Source organism: Bos javanicus, chromosome 29 (genome assembly GCF_032452875.1).
Source record: "Bos javanicus breed banteng chromosome 29, ARS-OSU_banteng_1.0, whole genome shotgun sequence".
Lineage (NCBI taxonomy): Eukaryota > Metazoa > Chordata > Mammalia > Artiodactyla > Bovidae > Bos > Bos javanicus.
In genome coordinates, this window is record NC_083896.1 from 2,611,988 (window position 1) to 2,639,550 (window position 27,563).

Consider the following 27,563-nt stretch of genomic DNA (forward strand, 5'->3'; position numbering starts at 1 on the left):
CTGAACAAAATCAGAACCTCCCTCCCTCCTCCCTTCCCAGCCCTCCCTCTCAAGGGGGAACAGACATATGTTTACCTGTGGCTGATTCATGTTGATGTACGGCAGAAATCAACACAATATTGTAAAGCAATTATCCTCCAAATAAATATAAATGAATAAATTTTTTAAAACCAACAAAATCAGGCAGCCAGCCTACAGGTTGGGCTTTGCTGACCACTGCTCTGACAATCAAATAAAGAAATAAAAATGAGCTTAAAATCTAAGTGAGCTTTCCATGTTTTTCTGCCTTGGACATCCTCAAGGAAACAATCTTTTTTATTATACAAGTTCCCCAAATTCTTTAAAGACTCTATGAGGTTACCCTTGAAAGATGGCAAGTTATCCCTTGAGTCAACTGTGATTCTGTCCTTTAGCTTGAGGGATGGCATAAAGTCTTCAAACAAATTAAAAAGAGTATACCTGAAATTGAATTGCTGGCTCCAAACTTGTACTTATCTCATTTAAGACTAGTCAGGGGCCTTGGCTTTTGTGACGGGTACACAGTTGAGATGAACAAATATACACCAGTAATAGCAGTCATAAAAATAAAGCATTAGAGAGGCAGAGAGTGAAATTCACCTTGGAAATCCATTCATGAAGATAAGCACTAACCCAACACACCTCGGGATTAAAGAAATCCAAGGTCTAAAAGAAATGTCATACAATCTTCCTATCTCTGCTTTATATCTTACTGTTAATCTTCATGGGGATCTTCAGCTTTTTTAAGCCCCAAACTCTCTGCTTCAAGCACACTTTATAGTGGGATTAACACAAACTAGGGCCCCATGAACTTCCTGGATCTTTGTAGGTCAATATAAATATCCATCACCTGCAAGCTATACAAGGTTTTCCTAGAAGTCAGGTTGACTTAGCAATGTGCAAGCCCCTTCAACCAGAGGTCCCAACTTCTGGGGTCTAATCTGAAGTGGAGCTGATATAATAATAATAGAAATAAAGCACACAATAAACATAATGCACTTCAGTCATCCCGAAACCATCCCACCCCTGGTCGCTGGAAAAACTATCTTCCACAAAGCTAATCCCTTCCACAAAGCTAATTCCACAAAGCCGAAACGGTTGGGGACTGCTCGCTACCTTAAGCCACTTTTAAGCATGCTACATGGAAATGAACATAGCATTCTACTATGAAATTTAAGAACATTTAACAGGAACTGAAATGTTAAGTGTTCATGAAAGCTGTTTTATCATTAAATGCTTATGTAAGGAAAATGAAATCCAGAAGTCATAATAAGGGTTCTGGTTTCCCAAGGAGTTTATATAGAGAATGCTAATAATTTAATATAGAATATGGAATGGGGAGGGGAGCAGGAAGCTTGCACTAAAGGGCTTTCAGATTTGGTGAATGTAAGTCAGAAGTCTCAAGTGGAGGGGGCCAGGGAGAGGCCAGAGCCTTCTCTGAACACTCCTTTGCTTTGCTGATAATTTCTGAAAACTAGAATGATGTTTGGCCAGGAGGTCCAAATATTAACAAATGTTTTCTTCCCCAAGCCGAGTGATTTCCTAAAAGCTGTAACGGGCACACCTATGTTTTGCAAAGACTGAAAGCACTCTAGTGTGGTGGTTCCAGCTCTGTTAGTAACACATACCGCAAAGGCAATTCCCAGCAAAGTTATATCAATAAAAACAAACAAACAAATGGAATTTTGATTCAGAAAAGAACCTGAACACGTTCCCTAAGCAGACTACATTATGCATCTGTTACTGCAGGCGGGGATGAGCCCTCTTGGCTGGAGTGGTCCCCGGGGCAGCAGGGTCAGTAAGCCAATCAGATGCTTCCTGGGGACCTATAGGCACAAAGAGGCAGATGCTGCTCAAAGCTGCATCTTTGCCATGGCGTACGGTGCCTTCTGATGACGTGACGCACCCCATCACACACGGAGGGCGACTGAATTACAACAAGACACCAAGTCGAGGAGATGCTTGGTGGTGTTATAATGGACAAGTTTGTGTTCTCTGCCAGGGAGAGAGGAAGCTTGTTTAACTCTTTCACTGAAGCTGGCTATTGTTATAGTTTTTCCTAAATATATTTTTAAGATAATTTATTTGTGGCTGTGCTGGGTCTCTGATGCTGCCTGGGCTTCTCTCGAGTCACAGCGTGGGCTTCACAGGGCAGTGGCTTCTCTTGTGGAGTGCGGGCTCTGGGGATTGGGGTCTTCAGCAGTTGCAGCGCCCGGGCTCCAGCACATAGGTTTAATTGTGGTGTGCAGGCTTAGCTGCTCCGAGGCACGTGGGATCTTCCTGGATCAGGGACCGAACCCAAGTCTCCTGCATTGGCAGGCAGAGTCTTTATCACTGAACCACCAGGGAAGCCCCTAAATATTATTTTTTAAAGTAATTGCTTCTCCAGCCTAGTAAATGGCTTCTGCAGGGTATGAGGTTATCACTACATAAAATACATTTTACTAAGTAATCTAAAAGATATGGAATTGTATTATGGAATACAGTTATCCAGTATGAGGCAACTGTTGAGACACGTGAATTATTGTCCTTCATGTGTCAAACTATATTACAAGGTGTTTTGATAGGTAATGAGATCAGAGTTGGAAGGAGAATTTAGATAGACACACAAACAGCTAATTTTGATCAAGATGAAAGAGACTCTGCTAAGTGACATGCCCGAGGTGACACCCCCCATCGGTGACTGTAGAAAGGAGGCTAGAATTCTCACCTCGGAACCCCCCTGCGCACCCACTCAACAGGTACACACGAGGCATCTGCTGGTCTAAGGGGAAAGCAGCTTCTAAACCTACTACTACGATTCCCTCTCCTAAATTTAAGGAAGACGGTTCTCACCTACATTTAAGAACAGCTATTGCTTAAGTATCCACAGGGAGCGCCAGTGATACTCTATGCCATTGTTAATAGAGCCAGAATCTAGTGCTTCAGTTGGCTCTTTTTGTTTTCAATTTTATTTTTTTTAGATTCTGTAAGTCAATTCTTTCCCATCCAGAGTGGTTTAAAACTGTGTTTGCTTTGGCAGCACATACACTAACAAACTGGAATGATACAGAGAAGATTAGCATGGCCCCTGAACAAGGATGACATGCAAATTCATGAAGCATTATATATTCTTCTAGTGATTGCCAAGAGGGAGGCAGTGGTAGACAGTAAGAGTGGGAGTGTGGGGTTAGCAGATGCAAACTCTTACATATAGAGTGGATAAACAAGGTCCCACAGCATAACGCAGGAGGACTAGTCAATATTCTGTGATGAACCATAATGGAAAAGAATACATACATACATGCATATACATACTACATGTATGTAACATATAATACATATATATGTAAGCACACATATATATATACATACATATATATATATATATATATATATAAAACTGAGTCAATTTGCTTAAAGTGGCAGTTCAACACAACACTATAATCCAACTACAATTCAATAGAGATAAATTTAAAAGAAAAAAGACTAACTTATATAAGAATTCCCATCTATGCAACTCCACTCATGCTGTGTGGCTCTGTCCAGTATGTTCTCCATCATGTCTTTTCCTTTTCTGGTAAATTTCTCTCCTTCTGGTAACATGATTCAGGTATTATTTCCTTTCTGAACTCTTCTTTGAGTCACACATTCCTCCTGCAAAGTTGGTAATGACCTCTTTCATGCTCAGCTTTTACCTTAGCATTTCTGTGGCTACATTCACCCATCACACCCTTTGGTAGTTACTGGTTTACACATATGCCTTCCATATGATATCTTACAGAAGATCACAGTCCATTCTTTTCATTTTGCTAGTTCCAGAATCCAGCAAAGTATCTAAGCGATATCCAATATGTGTATTTTAATGCTGAAGAGTCGGACACAACTGAGCAACTGAACTGAACTGAATGCTGAATTTGAGAGTGGACAATTCAAAATCAAGTCCATGGAATGGGTTTAATTATCTAATGAGAAACACAAGCCAGCTGACAGCAAACTGTTCCCCATAGCTATGAGTTAGAAACGACCTTCATAATAAGTTAACAGTCTTAAAGTAGGAACTAAACTCAACTCAACAACAAAATCACCACCGTTTTGTAAGAACTATCAAAAGAGCAGGTTGTACGAAAGCAATGATGACTAGGAATTCATTTCTAAACTTGAAAAGGGAAACTAATCAAACGATTGTCTCAATAGCCTTTTTATCCTCTACTCCCTTGCTCCATCTCCAGGATCATTCTGCATGGCTGGTATTATCTAAGGCACACATCCAAGCTGCCTTGGCCAAATTTCCCTGGCCGCTGCCTAACCTCCAGCATCTGTCCTGGTACCGACCCTCTGCTCCCACCAAAGGTCAGACACGTCCATCTTTCTCAGCAGGATGTGGACAGATCTGCACCTGTGAAGGATGTGGAGGAGCCCTGAGGAAGCATCTCTCCAGTTTCTGTGTGCTGGCCTCTGAACCGGGACCCGCTCAACAACAGTGCCTCGCAGGTGATCTCGCGCCTCACGGAAACCTCTTCTATCAGGTAGCATCTGGGGTGGGTTGCTAAAATGCTAATTGCTTTCAAGGGACTGGTGGCAACCATGTGAGCTGTTTATGTCACGAGCCAACTCAGTGTCCTGTACTGGATAAAACACTGATGAAGCTTAGCAATACCTGATCCAGGTGGCTCTGCCAGTGGTTTCTTACACACACTTAACAAAACAGCATGTTCATTTTCCCAAAGAAAGAAAAATGTAAAAGAAACTAATTCAAGGGTCATAGAAATTAATTATCATTAATGTTAACATGAAAAGTTAAACGGGTTTTAAGGAGTTCTGTCTGTGGGACGGTGGTTTGTTTAAAACACAACAAAGAAAAAAAAATCTTATACTGGAAGACAAATACATTGACCCACGTGGTTGTTTACACTGTTTCTCACCTTTCAAGTGGTAGAGGCGCAGACCTCCCCCGTGATCCAGCAGTTAAGAATCTGCCTGCCAAGGCAGGGGACACAGGTTCGATCCCCGGCCCGGGGAAGATTCCACATGCCTTGGGGCAATTAAGCTTGTGTGCTCTTTGAGTCTGTGCTCCAGAGCCCGGGAAACAAAACGACTGAACCCACGCCCTGCAAATACTGAAGCCCGTGTGCCCAAGAGTCCATGCTTCGCAACAAGAGAAGTCGCTGCGGTGAGCAGCCTGAGCACCGCAACCAGAGAAAGCCCACGTGCCGCAGAGAGGACCCAGTGCAGCCAAACACAAATAACACTTTTTAAAATTAAAAGCAAAGTGGTGGAGGTTATAACAAAGTATATTTCAGGGGATCACTTGGACCTTGCAAAGCCAATCAGTGGTACCAGGGAAACCCCCAGAGTCAGTCCTAGACTTCAGATGCTTTGAACCACCTGCCTTGTGCCTAGTGGCATTTTTGTTCCTTTCTGACACTAGGTGTTCTTTCGTTCAACCATTACAAGGCAGCATCTTCCTAAACCACAGTCATGGATGTATGAAGTGTGGAGCAAGATGCTCCAGTGAGACTCCACTCTTCGGAAACTGTGGCCAGCACAAGGGGAATAAAATATACTTCTGCTATTCCAGTGATGCAGGACAGATTAGCTAAGGGCCTGGGGCATCCGTTCCTACACCAGGGCTTCTGATTCTATGCCCATCCTGATTCAGACACGCCAAGAACACAGACACCCAGGAATGCAGGACCCAAGGCAAGCACAAAACTGAGAGGCTGGTCAATCTGTGGAGCGCGGTCAGCACTCACCGCTGAATAAATTAGATCAGACGAAAACATGTTTCAGAGCTGGGAAATGACAGGGTTATTCTAGGCTTATAATTTTACAAAGAGCACAAGTTAAACAGGCACCACGGTTCTTCATGCTGAAAGTGGCCAGAGGATCCATTTTCCCCTCACACATCAGGAAAAGCAAGTTTCGTATTTTTTTTTCAACTGGGAATGTTCAGAATCAAAGATGTCACTGCAAAAATATTAAAACACAAGCCACATTTATCCAAGTAAGCGTATTCTTTAGATTTTTTTAAAGCCCAGTTGCAAGAGGGTAGTATGTGGTGCTCTCCTGCTGAGAAAATTATGCCGTTGCTATATGCAGCTTTGCCAAATATGTTTCCAAGAAAGAGCATCATCTAAGCCCGTGTGTTGTATTTCTTGTAGGCGAAGAGATAGTGAAGAAATACAAAACTGATGCAATGCTTTAAAAAGGCAAAATAAGAAAAAACAGGCTAAAATTAAAATTTGATGAATGCAACTACATTTTATTTTGCAATGGAAAACTGCATATGCCAGAGAAATCACCCAGGGGGTCTAACTTTCTAATCAACATCAAGTATTTTGTATTGGCCAGAACACCAACCCAGGACGCATTTTTCTGCTTTGCTCAAAAAACAGCAGACTCTCACTTGTTCACTAGATCTGGGGGAGGTCTTGATTTCATTGTAGCTCCTAGTGCCCTGCGTAAGACTTAGGGGCCTGGGGGTGATGATCTCTGCCATCTTGTTTTTAGATGTGCATGCTAAGTCACTTCAGTCGTGTCCAACTCTTTGCGACCTCATGGACTGCAGCCCATCAGGCCGCTCTGTCCACGAGATTCTCCAGGCAAGAATACTGGAGTGAGTTGCCGTGCCCTCCTCCAAGGGATCTTCCCCACCCAAGGATCGAACCTGCATCTCTTATGTCTCCTATATTGGCAGGCAGATTCTGTACCATCAGCACCACCTGGGAAGCTGTGTTTCTAGATAAGTGATTTTCATATAAGCAAAATAATTCAAGACAAAGGCTAAGTATAGAAGACGAATAGAAAGGAGAAAGATAGGAGATGATATCCCAGCGTGAAGCACAAGAATAAATTATGAGAACTGAGCATTACTCACTGAGTAGTGACGTCTCAAAGAAGCACGTGTCCAAGAGCCCTCTCAGACCTCCTTGCATAACACGCAAAGCAGACAGAGACGGCAGGTATGGCGTCCCCTGTTCCTACAGCAAAAAATGAAAGGATACCCTATGCCAGCATCACCAAGATAATACACATAGGTCTCAGAGTTCCAGTGAGCCTGGGCTGTGAAAACGCCCTCTCCTCCGTGAAAGGCTCCATTGAGACTGGCCACACCTTCATCTCAGCTCTGCTAAGAACATTTATTTAGTCTTCAACGCTTTACAGACTCATGGGTCAGAAATTTTCCTCTCCTGCCTGTCAACATATATGGAAATAATGTTCTTGGTGAAAACTCAAATGACCATACAGAAAAGTGTCTTAAATTTTCAACTTGGTGCTATTCAGCAAACCCACCCACACTATTTCCTCTTTTCTTGCTTTTAGTTCAAGCAGGAAATGCTGAAATTCTAGACCTCCAGTCGCGTGTGAAGGGGCCTCTTACGGCAAGATACAGCACAGGGAAGCCCAACTCCGACTGAGGAGCTCTCCATAATGGATGTTTCCTCATCCCCTACCCACAGAAACTTAAACAGGAGAGAGAGATAAGAACAGAGGTGCAGATGGACAAACATGTGGCACCACTGACCGACACCATCTCAGGATTCTAGGACTAGAAGAACAAATGATCGTGGTGGCTTAAAGGCACATATGAGATACAAGAGACAGTCCACAGAAGTAATAACTATCATCTGTTAATCACCGCCTGTGTTCTTTTATGCACACTAACCACTTGATCGCCACATAGCTTATGCTGATATCATGCAAGATGGATCCTATTGTTCCCATTGTACCTATGAAGACAGGCCACTGGGCTGACTGTCTGGACTTTTGCCCCAATAAATGTGTTTTCAAACCCAGAGGGCTCCTTTGCTGACTTTAAAAACTGCATAGGTTCATACTGTGGGAGTTCAACTTTTACTTTGTTAAGATAACATAAGAAGTTAAAAAAGTTTTTTTTTTTTGACCTTTGCTAATCACATGAGTTTTGAGTAAGCTCTGGGAGTTAGTGATGGGCAGGGAAGCCTGGTGTGCTGCAGTCCATGAGGTCGCAAAGAATCGGACACAACTGAGTCCCTAAACAAACTGAATTATACTTAAATAAGTTAGGAAAAAAAGAAATGCATTTTCATTTATATGTAGAAATCACGATCACTATTGAGTCTGCAGACAAAGGCCAGGACATACATGGAGCTAAGATTCCACGTAATCAATCCCAAGTTCCCCATGAATCCAAGGACAGTGTGTTAAAAACACTGCCCCATACTCTCTTATTTCTGTAGGTAAATTCTCACAAAGAAAAAATAATATGTGGGACTCAAGATATTCATCCACTTTGCTCACTGAGCCAGAGACCTCAACCAGCACCAGGTATAATTTGGGTCTTTGTAACTTTGGAGAAATATGGAAAATTTGAGGAAAGCCCAGACAAGAGCAATGAAAATGATAAAAGGGCTAGAAGGTAGGAGAAAAGGCTGACGAACAAGGATTAATTAGCCTGGTGAAGAAAAGGCAGTGGGGAACTTAATATTCTCCTTGAAATATAGCAAAGGCTGCTATACAAAATATGATCACCATGATTCACAATTCCACTGAGAATGAAGACAGAGGAAACAGCCTTATGGAAAAGCACGACGAATATAGATTAAGTATAAAATAAATCTTTCATTCTAAGAGTTGGAGGCACTAAAATAGACGATGTCTTGAGGACTTTGCAAATTTTGCCTTCCTGCAATGCCTACTCATGTTCTGTCTTCTCCTCTTGCTCAATTTAAATACCACCTCCCCCACGAAACCCCAAGTCTCTCTTTATACACAGAATATTTCTCAAATTATAGCGAGCACCAGTAACACCTGGAGGGATTATTAAAATACTGATTCCTGGGCCCCATCCCCAGAATAGGTTTGGAGGGGGCCAATGAAACTGCCCGTCTAACAAGCTGCAGATCAGAAGACACACTTCCAGAAGTGATGACCTAGATGCAGCCTCTCCCTACTTCAGGTCTCATAAAAACACATCTACTTCTCTGGGCAACTGTCACTGTTCTCATACAAGGCGGCGCTAGTGGTGAAGAATCTGCCTACTGATGCAGGAGACATAAGAGGCGCAGGTTCAATACCTGGGTTGATCCCTGGGTCAGGAAGGAGGAGGAGGGCACGGCAACCCACTCCAGCGTTCTTGCCTGGAGAATCCCATGGACAGAAGAGCCTGGCAGGCTAAAGTTGTAGGGTCACAAAGAGTCGGATACAACTTAGCACACGCACACATGGCAGCTAATGTACTTTTCTATTAAACTTTGGTCTGATTCAACTTTGAACTTTCTACAGTACCTAGCACACTGTGAACAGCATGCACGCCCTAATACCACCCTTCACTGTTCCCTTAAAAGTGGGTCATTCTATGAAATAATGGCATTGGCAGGAACATGGATGGACCTAGAAATGATCATATAAGTGAACTAAGTCCGGCAGAGAAAGCCAAATATTATATGGTATCACTTACACGTGGAACCTAAAAACATAATACAAACCAGCTTGTGAAACAGAGACAAACTCACAGACACAGAAAAAGTTATGGCTACACAAGGAGAAGGGGGAGGAGGAAGGATAAATTAGGAGATGGAGTTAACATATACACACTACTATATATAAGATAGATAAGCAACATGGATTTATTGTATAGCACATGGAACTATATTCAATATCCAGCAATAACCTATAATGGAAAAAAATCTGAAGCTATAAACCTGAAGCTAAAACAATATTGTAAACCCACTATAGTTAAACAAATGTGTTGAAAAAGTGTATCATTCTGACTTTGTAACTTACCTAGAGGTTTTCCTAGCTTCATTTCTCGTGTATTATTTTTTCCTGTTTCTTTGCCTAAGTGACTCCACAGCGTTAACAGCTTCCAATCTATGCACATGAAATTCTCACATATACCAACTGTATCTAACATTCAATATCAAGAAAAAAATCTAGTGTGATATATGAAAATTTCCTTCTGATAAGGTTAATTTTTTCTCTGAGTTTTGGCTTATGTCCTCAAGACTATATTCCAAGAAAACAGCAGGAAAGGAGACATGTTTTTAATTTATTATTTATTTTGCCTGGTTCTGGCAGGAAAGGCAGGGAGGCCAATGAGCAAATGAGGACCTAGCATGTCTGAAATCATGCTGGTTGCAGCTGAAGTACAGGTCAGAAATTGATCTGGAAAGTTACTCAATAAACTCCCCTTCCTGTGCATCAGCTAAGAATTAAATGCAAAACAAATGACACAAGAATTTACACAGCAGCAAAAATATGGACCCCCCCTGCCCTAATGGAAAAAGTGGGGACATGCCTCTTAGGCTTCAGGTTAACTCAAGTTGATTCAACAAATCTCAGATTATATGCCCAGCAACTGGGTCATCATACCATAATCTCTCAGATGTCTCAACAGCATGGTTGAAGCTCCACTCTTCCCTTAAACCAGTTCCAGTGATTATTCACACACACACACACACACACACACACACACACACTACAAAGAGTTCTACTACAGTAAAGTTTTAAATGGCCACAAAAAGCAATTAGCATGTAGGTGAATAAGCCAGGACAGAACACAGTAAAAAGGTTTTCTGGATTTGTGGAATCTCTAAGCTGCAGTACATCTGATGACAACAAACAAAAATTCACAGAGCACCTTACACAGAGCAGATAATCCTAAAAAGGATCCTCAGGTAAAAACAATCTAAAAATTGGACTTGCTTTTATTCCCTATATCTTGACCCTTGCTTCTTCCATGCATTTTTTCTTTTCCTAGAATGCATGCTCTTCGTTACTTCTTACCAGTGAGTAGATAAACCAATGCAACAGCACAATTTAGCAGTCAAAAACTGATGTCCATTCCACTCGACTTCATTTAGGGAAATTCAAGGTCTATTATCCCAACTGCCAGCACAGAACACTGTCTGAGACAGGCAAAACATGAAAGAAAATTAAAAATCCGAGTCCACTCCAATGAAGAACCATAGCAAGAAGTGACTCTGAGCTGCATGTGGTGGTCTGCAGGCACACCAGCTCGTAACCGTGAAATATGGTCATTATCTCATGGAACTGATCTAATTTTGTACTCAATGCCCTAATATAATGGGTTTCTTTTGAATATCAAACACCAGGACTGGGACCAAAAATTGATAATAATTTGACAGCACTTTCAAGCACAGCTTATTTTCCTTCCACTTGTCACAGTAAGTAGCACCAACTGACAACTACTCCATAGGCTGGATGAATGAAAGAAGACGCATTTGTTGAGCTGAGGAAATGCCAGTGATAAACTACAGCAGAGGACTGATAATAGCTCATTAGAGGGCTTAATACGCAGGCACAAACAGCACGTTTAACGAAAATCTACAAAGGTACTGGAATGCAGCTGGCATAACACTAGATGAATTTTTTTTCTTTAGTACAAAGAAAGGAAGGGGAAAATATGCTTATCTCTTTAAGAATATCAAGGTTCAGGCTGTAAGATTTGTGTTTATAAATGTGTGTATGTGTGTGTGTGTGTGTGTGTGTGTGAATGCCTGCAGACGTGCTAAGCTGCTTCAGTCATGTTGACTTGTGTGACCTATGGACTGAGGCCTGCCAGGCTTCTCTGTCATGGGATTTTCCAGGCAAGAATAATACTGGAGTGGGTTGCCAGGCCCTCCTCCAGGGGATCTTCCTAACCTAGGGATCGAACCTGCATCTCATGTCTCCTGCATTGGCAGGCAGTTTTTTTTAACCACTAGTGCCAACTGGGAAGTCCATATATATATCAGATCAGATCAGATCAGATCAATCGCTCAGTCGTGTCCGACTCTTTGCGACCCCATGAATCGCAGCACACCAGGCCTCCCTGTCCATCACCAACTCCCGGAATTCACTCAGACTCATGTCCATCGAGTCAGTGATGTCATCCAGCCATCTCATCCTCTGTCGTCCCCTTCTCCTCTTGCCCCCAATCCCTCCCAGCATCAGAATCTTTTCCAATGAGTCAACTCTTCACATGAGGTGGCCAAAGGACTGGAGTTTCAGCTTTAGCATCATTCCTTCCAAAGAAATCCCAGGGCTGATCTCCTTCAGAATGGACTGATTGGATCTCCTTGCAGTCCAAGGGACTCTCAAGAGTCTTCTCCAACACCACAGTTCAAAAGCGTCAATTCTTCGGCGCTCAGCCTTCTTCACAGTCCAACTCTCACATCCATACGTGACCACAGGAAAAACCATAGCCGTGACTAGACGAACCTTTGTTGGCAAAGTGATGTCTCTGCTTTTGAATATGCTATCTAGGTTGGTCATAACTTTCCTTCCAAGGAGTAAGCGTCTTTTAATTACATGGCTGCAGTCACCATCTGCAGTGACTCACTGCTCTGGGCTCAACTGTGTGTCCCCATATATATATGAAAATTTCATTAAATCAGGTTAACAAAGAAAGTGAATATACTGGGGTGACATTTATTAACATTGGTGCTAAAATCAGGAATAACAATTGTATGTAACACTTGGCGGCTGCTCCTGCTACTAAGTCACTTCAGTCGTGTCCGACCCTGTTTGACCCCATAGACGGCAGCCACCAGGCTCCCCTGTCCCCGGGATTCTCCAGGCAAGAACACTGGAGTGGGTTGCCATTTCCCTCTCCAATGCATGAAAGTGAAAAGTGAAAGTGAACTCACTCAGTCGTGTCTGACTCCTAGTGACCCCATGGACTGCAGCCCACCAGGCTCCTCCATCCATGGGATTTTCCAGGCAAGAACACTTGCCTAGAGAAATTTAATTTCAAATACAACAAGAAGAAAGCCCAGAAAAAACAGGGACTCTTTTCTCAGGAGACTTATTTGCAGAGCAGGAAATAAAAACAACACTTTTATACATAATGTTTAATTCATTAACAGTTGACAGGATTATTAAAGAAAAATATTTAAAGATGGGCATACTTTTAAGATGGAGTCCTGCTGAAAATGATTCCATTTTATTTTCTCATCAAAGAAAGGCCTTAGCCTAATCCCATAATTTGAAAGAATAGAATTAAAGTCACTCTCTCATTTACTCAAGTCATTAAAAATGCCTTCCTGAGCCTCATGATTCCACAATTTCCATTGGTGTTAATGTATTTGCTAATCCTCTCATTTTCTCAACATCACCACTTATTCCAGTTGTCACACGTTCTGCATTGAATCCCTGCTTCTGAAGATTTTTCTGCTCCCCTAGAATATGATGCCCTGATTACCCAAAGGGGCATCCACACCAAAAGTTTGCCTATAACCCTGGAGCCCAGCCTGATGAGGGAGAGAAGCACGCAGTCCCAGTGGACACAGTGGTAAGGGCAGGGGAGGGCTGGCTTCTGGCGAGTGCTCCCTACACACCCTGCCCCGGACAACATCTCTCAGCTACTGATAGATCCAACTCAATCTCTCGACTCAGGCTGTGGTTCTTGCTCCCCTAGCACATGGAGTTAGGAGAATTGGACTCAGAGAACCTAAGCAGCCAGCCAGGGTGGATACAGCTAAGCAGAGAAAGCACTGCAAGCTGTCCCACTGGCCTGGGCTCAACTGTGTCCCCCAAAGTCATAGGTTGAAGCCCCAACCCACCAAAGCGTGTGTACTGGAGACAGGGCCTTGCAGGAGGTAATCAGGATGCAATGAGGTTATGAGCACCGCACCCGGATCCAACAGGGCTGGTGTCCTTATAAGGTGAGACGTGAGCGAGCCACCTCTCCTCCCCCGTGGCCCCTGCCACTTCATCCTCTCTCCATCTCTCTCGGTGAACACTCATAGGGAAAATGCACATGAGGACAGGGCCATCGAACAAGCCAGGAAAAGAGCTCTCAGCAGAGACTGAAGCCTGCCTGAACCTTGATCTTGGACTTTCCAGCCTCCAGGGTTCTGAGATAATAAATTTCTGTTCTTTAAGGCCTCCAGTCTGTGGAATATTGTTACAGCAGCTCCAGCTGGCTAAGACACTTGGTTTAAAGCTCTCCCTTGCCACGTTGCCTCACGGGATACAAAGGTTCATTCCCCCTCAATTTCTACAGCAGAAGCCTCCTTCTGATCCCCTTGGACTTTCATTGTCTCCTTATTAGCTACATCCATATGAATGAAATAGATGATTCTGTAGGAGGCTCATCATAATTTAACAGGAATTAATGCCCTCTTATTATAAAAGACCCAACAAGCCGTTGCTTCACAATCAGCCACAACTGGAATTAATTCGTGTCAGATGAACATCAAGAAAAATCCATTTATGACCCTGAAGTCATGAAATTTAGCATAATTACACATGCTCTTGTTTGGGTAATTTTTTCTCTCCTCATTAAATTAAGGGTCTACATTCGATTTCAATCTGATCAGTCCTGACTAGTTGTATGTCTGTAATCAAGGGCATTTCCTCTCAAATCAACCCAGGGTTTTGCAGGCAAACTGAACTACAAGCATGAACAGAAGCCAAGGTACTGACTATTGAAAACTCAGAAGGTAACACTTTACCGACAGCAGAGAATCTCACTCTTACTATTTATTCATGCTTTCCCTCAACAACTATTTATCGAGCACCTATTATGCACGAGGCAGTGTTCTGGGTATTTGGGAGACATATGAAGTAATAGTGGAGGAGGAAATGGCAACACCCTCCAGTATTCTTGCCTAGAAAATCCCATGGAAGGAGGAATCTGGCGGGCTACAGTCCACGGGGTCACAGAGAGTCAGACACGACTGAGCACGATGAAGTAATAGCCCGTGAGCATCGTTCTGAGAAGCTCTAAAGCACGTGCCTGCCTTTCTTTTCACCTCTGTATCCTCGACTCTTCAACAGCACCCAACACTTGGTATTTGTTCCATCATCCAATGAATAAACACGTTTTTTCAAAAAGAATCCTTTTAGTGTTACCAGTCAATCTCCATCTCCCTATCTTTCTCTCTTAAACCTACTCTGCCCCTTTTACTCTCTTGCAATATCGCCTAACTAATTTTTCTAGCAAATAAAATCATCTGGTTTAAGCCTGAACAGAGAGACTTCCCTTGAGGCAGGTCTCTGGCAGGTAGAATAATTGTCATCTTCAGAAAAGTTCAGTCTTCCAGGGTCTCTTTCTCTAATTATCTCCAGAGGTCAAGCCTTCTAAGATAGTAGGGGAAAATTTCTTCAGTCATTAACTTGACAATGTCATGAAAAAACAGAGGCCTCTCCTGGGTCTGTAGGGTAGATTCGTCGGTTGTCTGGGAAAAGGGCACAGATCTGGAGAATCTGTTGCTGCCTAGAAGGATGTGTCTGTCTAATCCACGTTGGCAATTTCGGGTGCCAGGGACCCAGAGGCACCTGGAATTCACCCACTGGGAGCTACTAGGATGTGCTGTTCCTGGTTCCCAGAAAGGGACTGAAATTAGTGCCCCTCCAGGCCAGGCTCATGGAGCCCATGACTGTAAAGACTCCACGTAAGTTATCTTTCCCTTTGGAAAAAATTCTAGAAGTCCGTGCAGTCTGCACAGCTTTCTGGCCAGCAAATTAATCATGTGCATAAAGCAAAGAAATCAGATTATGTTTGGGGAAATCAGATGCTGTTCCCTTGGTTACTCTAATTTAGGAAGCACTAAGGTATTTATTTAAGAAAGGGAACAATTAGCTACAAAATAATTTTTAAGGATCCCTTATGTGCTAAATATACAGTTAGAAAGGAAGTGTTTAAACTGTTACTAAAATATGGTTTTATCAGGGACTGGGGTAACACAAGGAATAAGAAATAAAATAGCTCTTTTTCTCTAGATTACTAACTCCTGAAACAATTTCTCAAAGAACAAGACAATCTCCATAGAAACATTAAGACGGAGTCATAGAATGTATGGCTCAAATGGTAAAAGAGAGGCCTTTTAAAAATTCTGCTGTTGCCACACTAAAAGGAAGAAATTGAGCTCTCAGTGGTGCCTGGGTAGGATATATAAGAAGCCATATATAAATCAAGCAGCATGTATGCATGAACCAAAGCATGAACCAAAGCATGAAGCTTTTTTTTAACTGCTTTTACAATAACAAGTCATATTTAAAGTGTCAAGATTACATCCTAAAAGAGTCAAAGTTTTCATGACTTTAACTAAGTCATGAAATAGGAAAAGCTCAAACTGATTTTGCAAAAAGCAAAATGTTACTGGTCGTAGAAAATTTTAAATATTTGCAAACTGCCTACGAATAGAAAATTTGTGGCCACTCCCATTTCCTACTTTCTCTACCCAACTAAATGCATACTTTTTTGAAAAGTTCTCCAATTAGTTCAAAGATGTCAATGTATAAATAAATGGGAGCCTCATTCTCATGCCATCCCTTGCGTGCGTGTGTCTGTGGGTTTGGTTGTGCTGTCCAACTCTTTGCAACCCTGTGGACTGCAGCCAGCCAGGATCCTCAGTCCATGGGAATTCTCCAGGCAAGAATACTGGAGTGGGTTGCCATGCCCTCCTCCAGGGGATCTTCCCAACCCAGGGATGGAACTTGAGTCTCTTATGTCTCCTGCATGGCAGCTCGGTTCTTTACCACTAGCGCCACCTGGGAAGCCCATCCTTTGATACCACTCAAAAGAAGACTGGATGAGAGCATGATATTGAGAAAGTTCGTCCCAAATAATACGACCTCTTTTAACAGGGTTTGAGAGGCTCTGCTGCCGTGAATGTCACATACCGCCCCTGGATGTACCTCAAGATCGTTTTGCTTCTCTGAAGCACCACAGGAAGGCATTAGGAAGGAATCCTGCACGATCAGAATGATATATGTAAACTTGGGGAAAACAGAAGCAACCTCTACACTTGGAAGTGAAGGATCTGTCAAACAGGAGAGTTCTGCTTGGGAAGAAATGGCCATGAGAACACAGGAAGCAGCAGTAAATAAGAGATGTATTAGGACAAGTGCCAGTAAGGCAGCCTCACCTACTGGCCATGCTGGGCTCAGAGGCCACGACCCACACACAGAAGGATCAAGCTGGGACCAAATGCAGAGGGAAGACCTCCAAATCCACCAGAGCTCACTGAGGAACGGGGCTGAGGACCTGACAGAGATAGATTGTCTATTCTAGCCATCCAGGATAGTTTACCTGGGATGAGATTCTTCCCATTCTTTGCTATTCTTTCTCCTGCCTGACAAAATTAATCACTCCCCGCTCGGTGCCTCCCTTCCCCAGTCATACCGTCCACCAGGACAGCACCTGTTGCAGAGCATTTCAGTTACAGACACATCTGTCTTTTCAGTTGCAAAGCTCCTTGAAAGCATGAGTTGCATCCTTTTAACCCTTGTACTCTGGAATAATGGCAGAGAGATTAATACAGAATCAATGCTTGATGAGATGGTTAGATAACATCACGACTCAATGGACATGAATCTGAGCAAACCCTGGGGAGCACTGAAGGACAGAGAAGCCTGTCATGCTACAGTCCATGGCGTTGCGAAGATTAGGACAACACTTAGCAACTGGACAACAACAATTTGCTACATGGAAAAACAAATGAATAAATTCATAGATAAAAGCTCCAAAACCTTTAGCTGTTTTTCTTTATGGGATAAAATTCATTACCAATATTTCCCATACTTATCTTCCACCACTTCTTAATGCAAACTCTTTCTTCTCACTGCAGCAGACTGACCTACATGGACCCACACCTTCCCATCTCTAAACCTTTAATAACAGACTAGAATATTCTTACAGATCTGCTCTACCTCTGAAAATGGCAACTCCAAATTTGAAGGTCTAGTTCAAATCTAACTCTTTTATTTTGCCATCTTAGATGTTATCCCCAGCTTTCATCTCTAAACATCTACTGTTCTCCTGGTCTGTAATGTCCACAATCACATGTTGCAATGAATCGTATTTAGTGTGCTTCTTCTGGGAGCCTATGTTCCAAAAGGCAACCCTCCTTTTTATGGAATAAGCAGGAGTGGGAGTGGCTAAAGGAAACACAGATAGTCAGTGAGAAACCTAGAAGCAGAACAATTTAAGACGACGGTGAGGGTGGGGGACTTAGAAGACTGGGTAAAGCAGAGAAGATGCAAGACCTCGAATAGGGGACCGCTGTAATGTGACATCGTGCTCAGCTACCACAGTCTGTTTCTACTTCTTGCCATTAAGGTGTTCTTTTCCCCTCTATCCTCATCAACTCTTTTTGTCTTTGCTCAGAAACAGAAGAGTGGATGGGGAGCTTAGGCTCTGAATTATGCATCTTACTCACCCATTAATAGCTATGTGAGTGAAGTCGCTCAGTCGTGTCCAACTCTTTGCCACCCCATGAACTGTAGACTACCAAGTTCTTCCATCCATGGGATTTTCCAAGCAAGAATACTGGAGTGGGCTGCCATTTCCTTCTCCAGGAGATCTTCCTGACCCAGGGATTGAACCCAGGTCTCCTGCATTGTAGGCAGATGCTTTACTGTCTGAGCTACCAGGGAAGTCCAGTAATAGCTATATGACTGAGAAAATTACTTAACTAACCCCTTTAATCTGTTAACCAGTTTTTTTAGTTGATAGATATCTTAGTGTTGCACTATCTCCTAGGAGAAATACTTCTTAGACATAATATATTTTTGTAGATTATACTGCTGGGTTCAGTTGCTAATAATTTATTTGGGATTTTCACATTTATATTTGCAAGTGAGAGTTACCCACACTTTTATTTCTTAGGTTTATCCAGTTTTGGTAAAAACGTTAGCCTTATAAAACAAAGTGTGCCATCTGCTTCACTCCCCACCCCCACTTTTTAAAAGTTCCTAGAAGACTTTGAATAGAATAGAGATTATATACTACTTGAAAGTTAGGTAAGCTTGATGTAAGACTATGGGTCAGTATCTTGGTGGTGCAGGGAAGGTTGGGTGGAAGTGGGAAGAGAGGGAAAGAGTTCTGATTTCTGATTCTACTGTTTTATGCTCACCCCACTCTTCCCAACTTCCTTTAAGATCTTCTCTTTGTTGCGGTTTCCTGCAGTTTGAATATGACATGTATAAGTTCAGTTCAGTTCAGTCGCTAAGTCGTGTCCAACTCTTTGCGACCCCATGAATCGCAGCACATTGAGGCCTCCCTGTCCATCACCAACTCCTGGAGTTCACAGACTCACGTCCATCAAGTCAGTGATGCCATCCAGCCATCTCATCCTCTGTCGTCCCCTTCTCCTCCTGCCCCCAATCCCTCCCAGCATCAGAGTCTTTTCCAATGAGTCACCTCTTCGTATCAGGTGGCCAAAGTCCTGGAGTTTCAGCTTTAGCATCATTCCTTCCAAAGAAATCCCAGGGCTGATCTCCTTCAGAATGGACTGGTTGGATCTCCCTGCAGTCCAAGGGACTCTCAAGAGTCTTCTCCAACACCACAGTTTAAAAGCATCAATTCTTCAGTGCTCAGCCTTCTTCACAGTCCAACTCTCACATCCATACATGACCACAGGAAAAACCATAGCCTTGACTAGACGGACCTTGGTTGGCAAAGTAATGTCTCTGCTTTTGAATATGCTATCTAGGTTGGTCATAACTTTCCTTCCAAGGAGTAAGTGTCTTTTAATTTCATGGCTGCAGTCACCATCTGTAGTGATTTTGGAGCCCAGAAAAATAAAGTCTAACACTGTTTCCACTGTTTCCCCATCTATTTCCCATGAAGTGATGGGACCGGATGCCATGATCTTCATTTTCTGAATGTTGAGCTTTTAAGCCAACTTTTTCACTCTCCACTTTCACTTTCATCAAGAGGCTTTTTAGTTCCTCTTCACTTTCTGCCATAAGGGTGGTGTCATCTGCATACCTGAGGTTATTGATATTTCTCCCAGCAATCTTGATTCCAGCTTGTGTTTCTTCCAGTCCAGCGTTACTTATGATGTACACTGCATATAAGTTAAATAAGCAGGGGGACAATATACAGCCTTGATGTACTCCTTTTCTTATTTGGAACCAGTCTATTGTTCCATGTATAGGTGTGGGCTTTTGGTATTTGTCTGGTTGATTGGTTAGTTGATTACCTGGTATTTGTCCTGCTTGATATTCTCTGAGCTACCTGGATCTCTTGGTTTGTGTCTGTCATTAATTTTGGAACATTCTTAACCATCATTACTTCAAATATTTCTTCTGCCCTATTGTTTGTCTCTTCTGCTGCTCATAAAAGAAACATTGTATCTTTTATACTATCCTACCCTTCTTGGAGGTTGTGTTTGTCTTTTTCCCCCACTCTTTTTCCTCTTTACATTTCAGTTTTGGAAGTTTTATTGACTTACTTTAAAATTCACCTATTCTTTTTGTTTAGTGATGTTAAACCTACCTATGAATCTATCAAAGCCATTTTTCGTTTGTTATCATTTTTTTGTATCATTCCATCATAGCTCAGTTGGTAAAGAATCTGCCTGCAATGCAGGAGACCCTTGTTCAATTCCTGGGTCAGGAAGTTGCCCTGGAGAAGGGATAGGCTACCCACTCCAGTAATCTTCGGCTTCCCTGGTGGCTCAGTTGGTAAAGAATCTGCCTGCAATGTGGGAGATCTGGGTTTGATCCTTGGGTTGGGGAGATTCCCTGGAGAAGGGAAAACTACCCATTCCAGTATTCTTGCCTGTAGAATTTCATGGACTATACAGTCCAGGGGGTCACAAAGAATCAGACACGACTGAGCAACTTTCACTTCTCTGCTGACATTAACCGCATGGGTTTGTATTTTGTCTGTTTTTTTCACTAGAGCCTTTAACATATTAACCATAATTATTTTAAATTTTTTGATCATTGCAAAATCCATGTCATATCTGGGCCTTGTTCTGATGAATGTTTGTCTCATCAGAATGTACGCGTGTATGCACACACACGTGTGCATGTGTGTGAGTATGAGAGAAAATTTTTTCTTGCCTTTCGGAATGATAATTTCTTACTGAAAGCAAGACGTGGAACATAGAATGATAGTTATTGAAAGAAATGGGACTTTAGTGTGAGAATCTGTATTAATCTGGCGAGGAGAGAAGCTGTGTTTCATGTTTGGTGTAGCTGCTGGGTACCCGAGGCTTCAGATCCCTGCGCTGGGTGTCCCCGTCCCTCCTCTCTGGGCGTGTGGACTTCCCTGTTTACTGTTTCTCAGAGAGAGCCCGTGTTTCGTGTTCTCTTCAGCGTTACTCCACTAGTATTCCTACTGGAGGCTGGCTAGTGCAGGGGCAGGGTGTGGGGGAAAGGAGTGTCCTCAGACGCGCTCCTGTGTCTCAGGCTGGTGAGCCTGTCTCAGGGCTGTGCCTTCTGTCCCCCTCCAGGAGCAGAGGCCTATTTCTCGCCTCTCTCCTCCTGATCGTCTTCCTGGCTGTAACATTTCCAGTCTCTTTCCTCAAACTCCCTCCCCTGTTGACTACGGCTTATATCAGGCTGTTGGAACATTCTGGCCAGCCCACTATTCCTCTTCCCTGAGGTGAGGGGAGAGGCCTGGGGCAGCTGGAGCGGGGCCAGTTCTCCTTGCTCATCTGGGATAAGGTGTCAGAACTGCCCTCTGGAAAAGCCCTCACCACTGAAGAGCAGACCTGTGTCAAGGAGAAGGGCCTGGGCAGAGCCCCTTTATTGCACCCGTTCCCTTCCCAAGGCCATGAGGGGCACTTTCCAGTGTCCTCTTCCTAAGCACTAGGTAGGTTCCAGAGGTGTGGGTGTGTGTGCTCAGTCACTTCAGTTTTGTCTTAACTCTTTGGGCCCCATGGGCTGTAGCCTGCCAGGCTCCTCTGTCTATGGGATTCTCCAAGGAAGAATATTAGAGTGGGTTGCTAAGCCCTCCTCCAGGGGAGCTTGCTGGCCTAGCGATCGAACTCAGGTCTCCTGCATTGTAGGAAGATTCTTTATCCACTGAGCCACCTGAGAAACCCAGGTTCCAGAGGTAAAGGTTGTGAACAGCGGTGACCCACTTAGACCTCAGCTCCCAGGAGCTTTTCAGTCTTCCACTTGTCTGTTCTCAGCCATCGGGAATTCATCGAAATCACTATTAAAATATCCTACTAGTTTATGGCACCTGCTGCTTTCCGTTCCAGGTAACCAAATTCCAAGAAAAGTCAATGTCCAGTTGGATCCGGTGTTGCTGTGGACTAAGGATGCTGCCTGCCAGGTCAGTAAACAAAGGATACTGCAGCCGTTAGCCCAGAAGGTAAGACCTGAGGGAACTCAGGATGGAAAGAGAATGTCCTCCATCAAGCCATCAGACACAGCAGCCACCCCTGGCCATGGCGTACCCTGAGGACCCTCAGGAGCAGAAGGCACAGGATACTGGGTCCATATCAAAGGAAGTGATACAAGACTCCTGCATCTTCCCACACAAAGAAAAGTGCTAAATTCCTTAACTTGAGGTATCTGCTTTTCTTTAATTAACACTAATCTGTCCATGTTCCAACAACCTGATCTTTATTCCAAAAACTCCTACATATCCTGAGTCCCTCCCTTACTTCTTCAGAGCAGTCTCTTAAAGTTATCTGATGGGCTATGTCCCAGGGTTAAGTCCCCAGTTCTGTCTGCCAAGTAAAAAGCATAACTCTCAACTCGTAGGTCGTGTATATTTTTTAGTCAACACTGTAATGTTGAGAGTGAAAATATCCTAACTCTCTACATCTCAGAGATGGAGTTAGAAGTCTCCTTTTCATGGTTTTAATCTTTTGGGGTTTTCTATTTCTTATAGGGTCAATTTAACTAATCTATTCAAATTAGAGTCTGTTTGATCAAAGACCCAACCATTTTCTATACCCAGAACAGGAAGTGGTTCTGCTGCTCTCAGGAGCTTAGTCACAGACAGCATGAAGGGTGTGGAAGCCAGTTGGGAGACCTGGCTTCTAGTTCACTGCCTGTGGGCTTTGGACCTGTGGACCCCAGGTCAAACAACACGGAGGGAACACAGCACCACCCATCAACAGAAAATTGGATAAAAGATTTACTGAGCAGGGCCCTGCCCATCAGAACAAGACCCAGTTTCCCCCCTCAGTCAGTCTCCCATCAGGAAGCTTCCATAAGCCTCTTATCATTATCCATCAGAGGGCAGACAGAATGAAAATCATAGTCACAGAAAACTAGTCAAACTGATCACATGGACCACAGCCTTGTCTAACTCAATGAAACTATGAGCCATTCCCTGTAGGGCCACCCAAGACAGACGGGTCATGGTGGAGAGTTCTGACAAAACGTGGTCCACTGTAGAAGGGAATGGCACACCACTTCAGTATTCTTGCCTTGAGAACCTCATGAACAGTGTAAAAAGGCAAAAAGATAGGACACTCAAAGATGAACTCCCCAGGTTGGTAGGTGCCCAATATGCTACTAGAGATCAGTGGAGAAATAACTCCAGAAAGAATGAAGAGACAGAGCCAAAGCAAAAACATACAGTTGTGGATGTGACTGGTGATGGAAGTAAAGTCTGATGTTGTAAAGAGCAATATCGCATAGGAACCTGGAATGTTAGGTCCATGAATCAAGGTAAATTGGAAGGGGTCAAACAGGAGATGGGAAAAGTGAACATGAACATTTTAGGAGTCAGTGAACCAAAATGGATTGGAATGGGTGAATTTAACTCAGATGACCATTATATCCACTACTGTGGGCAAGATTCCCTTAGAAGAAATGCAGTAGCCATCACAGAAAACAAGAGTCCAAAATGCAGTATTTGGGTGCAATTTCAAAAATGACAGAATGATCTCTATTCGTTTCCAAGGCAAACCATTCAATATCATGGTAGTCCAAGTCTATGCCCTGACCAGTAATGCTGAAGAGGCTGAAGTTGAATGGTTCTATGAAGACCTACAAGACTTTCTAGAAATAACACCCCAAAAAGATGTCCTTTTCATTATAGGGGACTGGAATGCAAAAGTAGATAGTCAGGAAACACCTGGAGTAACAGGCAAATTTGGCCTTGGAGTACAAAATGAAGCTGGGCAAAGGCTAACAGAGTTTTGCCTAGAGAACGCACTGGCCATAGCAAACACACTCTTCCAACAACACAAGAGAAGACTCTACCCATGGACATCACCAGATGGTCAACACCGAAATCAGATTGACTATATTCTTTACAGCCAAAGATGGAGAAGCTCTATACAGTCAGCAAAAACAAGACCAGGAGCTGACTGTGCCTCAGATCATGAACTCTGTATTGCCAAATTCAGACTTATATTGAAGAAAGTAGGGAAAACCACTAGACCATTGAGGTATAATCTAAATCAAATCCATTACGATTATATAGTAGAAGTGAGAAATAGATTCAAGAGATTAGATCTGATAGAGCACCTGAAGAACTATTAACAGAGGTTCGTGACATTGTACAGGAGGCAGAGATCAAGACCATCCGCAAGAAAAAGAAATGCAAAAGGGCAAAATGGCTGAGGAGGCCTTACAAAGAGCTGAGAAAGGAAGAGATGTGAAAAGCAAAGGAAAAAGGAAAAATATACCCATTTGAATGAAGAGTTCCAAAGAATAGCAAGGAGAGATAAGAAAGCCTTCCTCAGTGATCAATACAAAGAAATAGAGGAAAACAACAGAATTGGAAAGACTAGAGACTAGAGATCTCTTTAAGAAAATTAGAGACACCAAGGGAATTTTTCATGCAAAGATGACCACAATAAAGGACAGAAATGGTATGGACCTAACAGAAACAGAATATATTAAGAAGAGGTGGCAAGCATACACAGAAGAACTATACAAAAAGATCTTCATGACCCAGATAATCATGATGGTGTGATCACTCACCTAAAGCCAGACATCCTGGAATGTGAAGTCAAGTAGGCCTTAGGAAGAATCACTATAAACAAAGCTAGTGGAGGGGATGGAATTCCAACTGAGCTATTTCAAATCCTCAAACATAGTGCTGTGAAAGTGCTGCACTAATATGCCAGCAAATTTGGAAAACTCAGCAGTGCCCACAGGACTGAAAAAGGCCAGTTTTCATTCCAATCCCAAAGAAAGGCAATGTCAAAGAATGTTCAAACTACGACACAATTGCACTCGTCTCACATGCTAGCCAAATAATGCTGAAAATCCTCCAAGCTAGGCTTCAACAGTACGTGAACCATGAACTTCCAGGTGTTCAAGCTGGATTTAGAAAAGGCAGAAGAACCAGAGATCAAGTTGCCAATATCCATTGGGTCAAGAAAGCAAGAGAGTTCAAAAAACATGTATTTCTGCTTTAATGACCATGCCAAAGCCTTTGACTGTGTGGATCACAATAAGCTGTGGAATATTCTGAAAGAGATGGGAATACCAGACCACCTGACCTGCCTCCTGATAAATCTGTATGCAGGTCAAGAAGCAACAGTTGGAACTGGACATGGAACAACTGACTGTTTCCAAACCGGGAAAGAAGTACATCGAGGCTGTATATTGTCACCCTGCTTATTTAACTTATATACAGAGTACCTCATGAGAAATGCTGGGCTGGATGAAGCACAAGCTGGAATCAAGATTTCCAGGAGAAATACCAATAACCTCAGATACTCAGATAACACCACCCTCATGGCAGAAGGTGAAGAAGTAAAGAGCCTCTTGATGAAAAATGAAAGAGGAGAGTGAAAATGTAAGCTTAAAACTCAACATTCAGAAAACGAAGATCATGGCATCCAGTCGCATCACTTCATGGCAAGTAGATGGGGATATGAGACATTACTTTGCCAACAGACATCCGTCTAGTCAAAGCTATGGTTTTGGGATGTGAGATGGATGTGAGAGCTGGACTATAAAAAAAGCTGAGCACAGAAGAATTGATGCTTTTGAATTGTGGTGTTGGAGAAGACTCTTGGGAGTCCCTTGGACTACAAGGAGATCCAACCAGTCCATCCTAAAGGAAATCAGTCCTAAATATTCATTGGAAGGACTGATGCTGAAACTCTAATGCTTTGGCCACCTCATGAGAAGAGCTGACTCATTGGAAGAGACCCTGTTGCTAGGAAAGATTGAAGATAGGAGTAAAAGGGGAGGACAGAGGATGAGATCATTGGATGGTATCACCAACTCGACTGACATGAGTTTGAGTAAGCTCTGGGAGTTGGTGATAGACATGGAGGCCTGGCATGGTGTAGTCAATGGGGTCATGAAGAGCTGAACACGACTGAGTGACTGAACTGAACTGAACTAAGTAATCTATATATTTTCTAGAATCTTGTGCATTTCATTTAGGTTTTTTAAAATATTGGCACATAGTTGTTCACGTCATTCTCTTTGTGACTCTATGAATATACACAAATTTTTAAATTTCTACTAATCCTCTAAATGGGGCTTCCCAGGTGGCGCCAGTGGTAAAGACCTGCCTGCCAGTGCAGGAGACAAAAGAGACCTGGGTTGATCCGTATGTCAGAAAGATGCCTTGAAGAAGGGCATGGCAACCCTCTCCAGTATTCTTGCCTGGAAAATCCCATGGACAGAGGAGCTTGGTGGGCTTCAGTCCCTAGGATCACAAAGGTCAGACGCACCTGAAGCAGCTTAGCACTCATGCACGTGACCCTGTAAATAGGCATTTTTGAATATTACTGATTTGTGGTTCCTCTCATTTGTTGATCATGTCAATTTTCATTGTTTTGTCATATATTTTACTTAATTTGTACTTTTATCTTCCCTCTTTTGAGTGCTTCATCTTATTGTTATTTATCTAGCATTTAAATTTCCAAGTTTCAGTGTCTTTGGGAATAAAACTACAGAGAGCACTTTTCTCATAAAGATGTTGGTAGGAAAATGCACATTTGACAAAGAATAAGTAATGCAAAAGTGGAAGATGATACAACCACTGACCGCCCAGCCACCATAACACTTTTACTTTCAGATATGTTTATTTTAAATTCCTCCATAATCTGGCTCTTGTACAGTGCTAACCATTTCTGACCAACTTTATCTTCTGAGCATTAGGCCTGTTTGTTGAGCACTATGATCTGCAGAGAAAACACTTAAAAGAGCACAATCAGAGTCAAAGCATATTCCTTGTGCCGATAAGCGATCAAGGCTATGACAGTTACAAAGAAAACGGCTCTCAGTTGTTTCAAGCCAGGCTGCCGACCTCCCGCGTATTTCTCTGGCTTTATCTCACCAAGTTAATAAAACACCACTTGACATTTCCTAGTAAATACCTAGTGGAGATACATATCTGCCTTTTTTAAAGTTCAGCTTAAACCCATTCTGCTCGACAAAAGTACTGACACAGGCAAAAGTCACCTATATCAGTAGAGAAAGCTCTTTCATGGTGAGGCATGCATTCTCTTCCTAACAATCTGGGAGATGCTGAGAACAGCCGGGATGAGCCAATATGCCCTGCTCCAAGATAAGAGCAGACACCCCAAGTCCACACCAAGAGCATCCTTGAAGCAGAGCAGGCACAAAGAAGCACGTCTAGCAAGCTCCTTATATTTCTCCATGCTGTCTCACTTTTAATGCACCTCCGGTCATCTGGTTTATGGTCAGGCCACTCATGGTGGCTGTTCTCCTGCTTAACCAGGGCCTGGTTCACCTACACCCTACTCACCTGCCTACGTACTCACCCCACCCCAGCTAGAGACTGTTCTTATCAAAAGGATGGTGGGGGGGGGCATGTCCCTCTGCCAGTTTCCCTGGTAACTGATGAGCCAACCTGAGGCTAATTTCTGCTCTAACTGGCCATCTCCCCGTAACCCCAGGAGCAAAAGCTGCACCCATGTCCCACCACCATC

General features: G+C 43.0%; 1 protein-coding gene and 1 non-coding gene across 4 annotated transcripts in view; one reads left to right on the plus strand and one right to left on the minus strand.

The window, feature by feature from the left end:
* The window catches only part of FAT3 (FAT atypical cadherin 3), a 641,657-nt gene that overhangs the window by 561,848 nt on the left and 52,246 nt on the right, over window positions 1-27,563 (minus strand). The window lies entirely within an intron of this gene.
* Window positions 3,025-3,133, plus strand: LOC133241884 (U6 spliceosomal RNA). Its single transcript, XR_009734695.1, has one exon. It is a non-coding gene; the product is annotated as a U6 spliceosomal RNA (small nuclear RNA).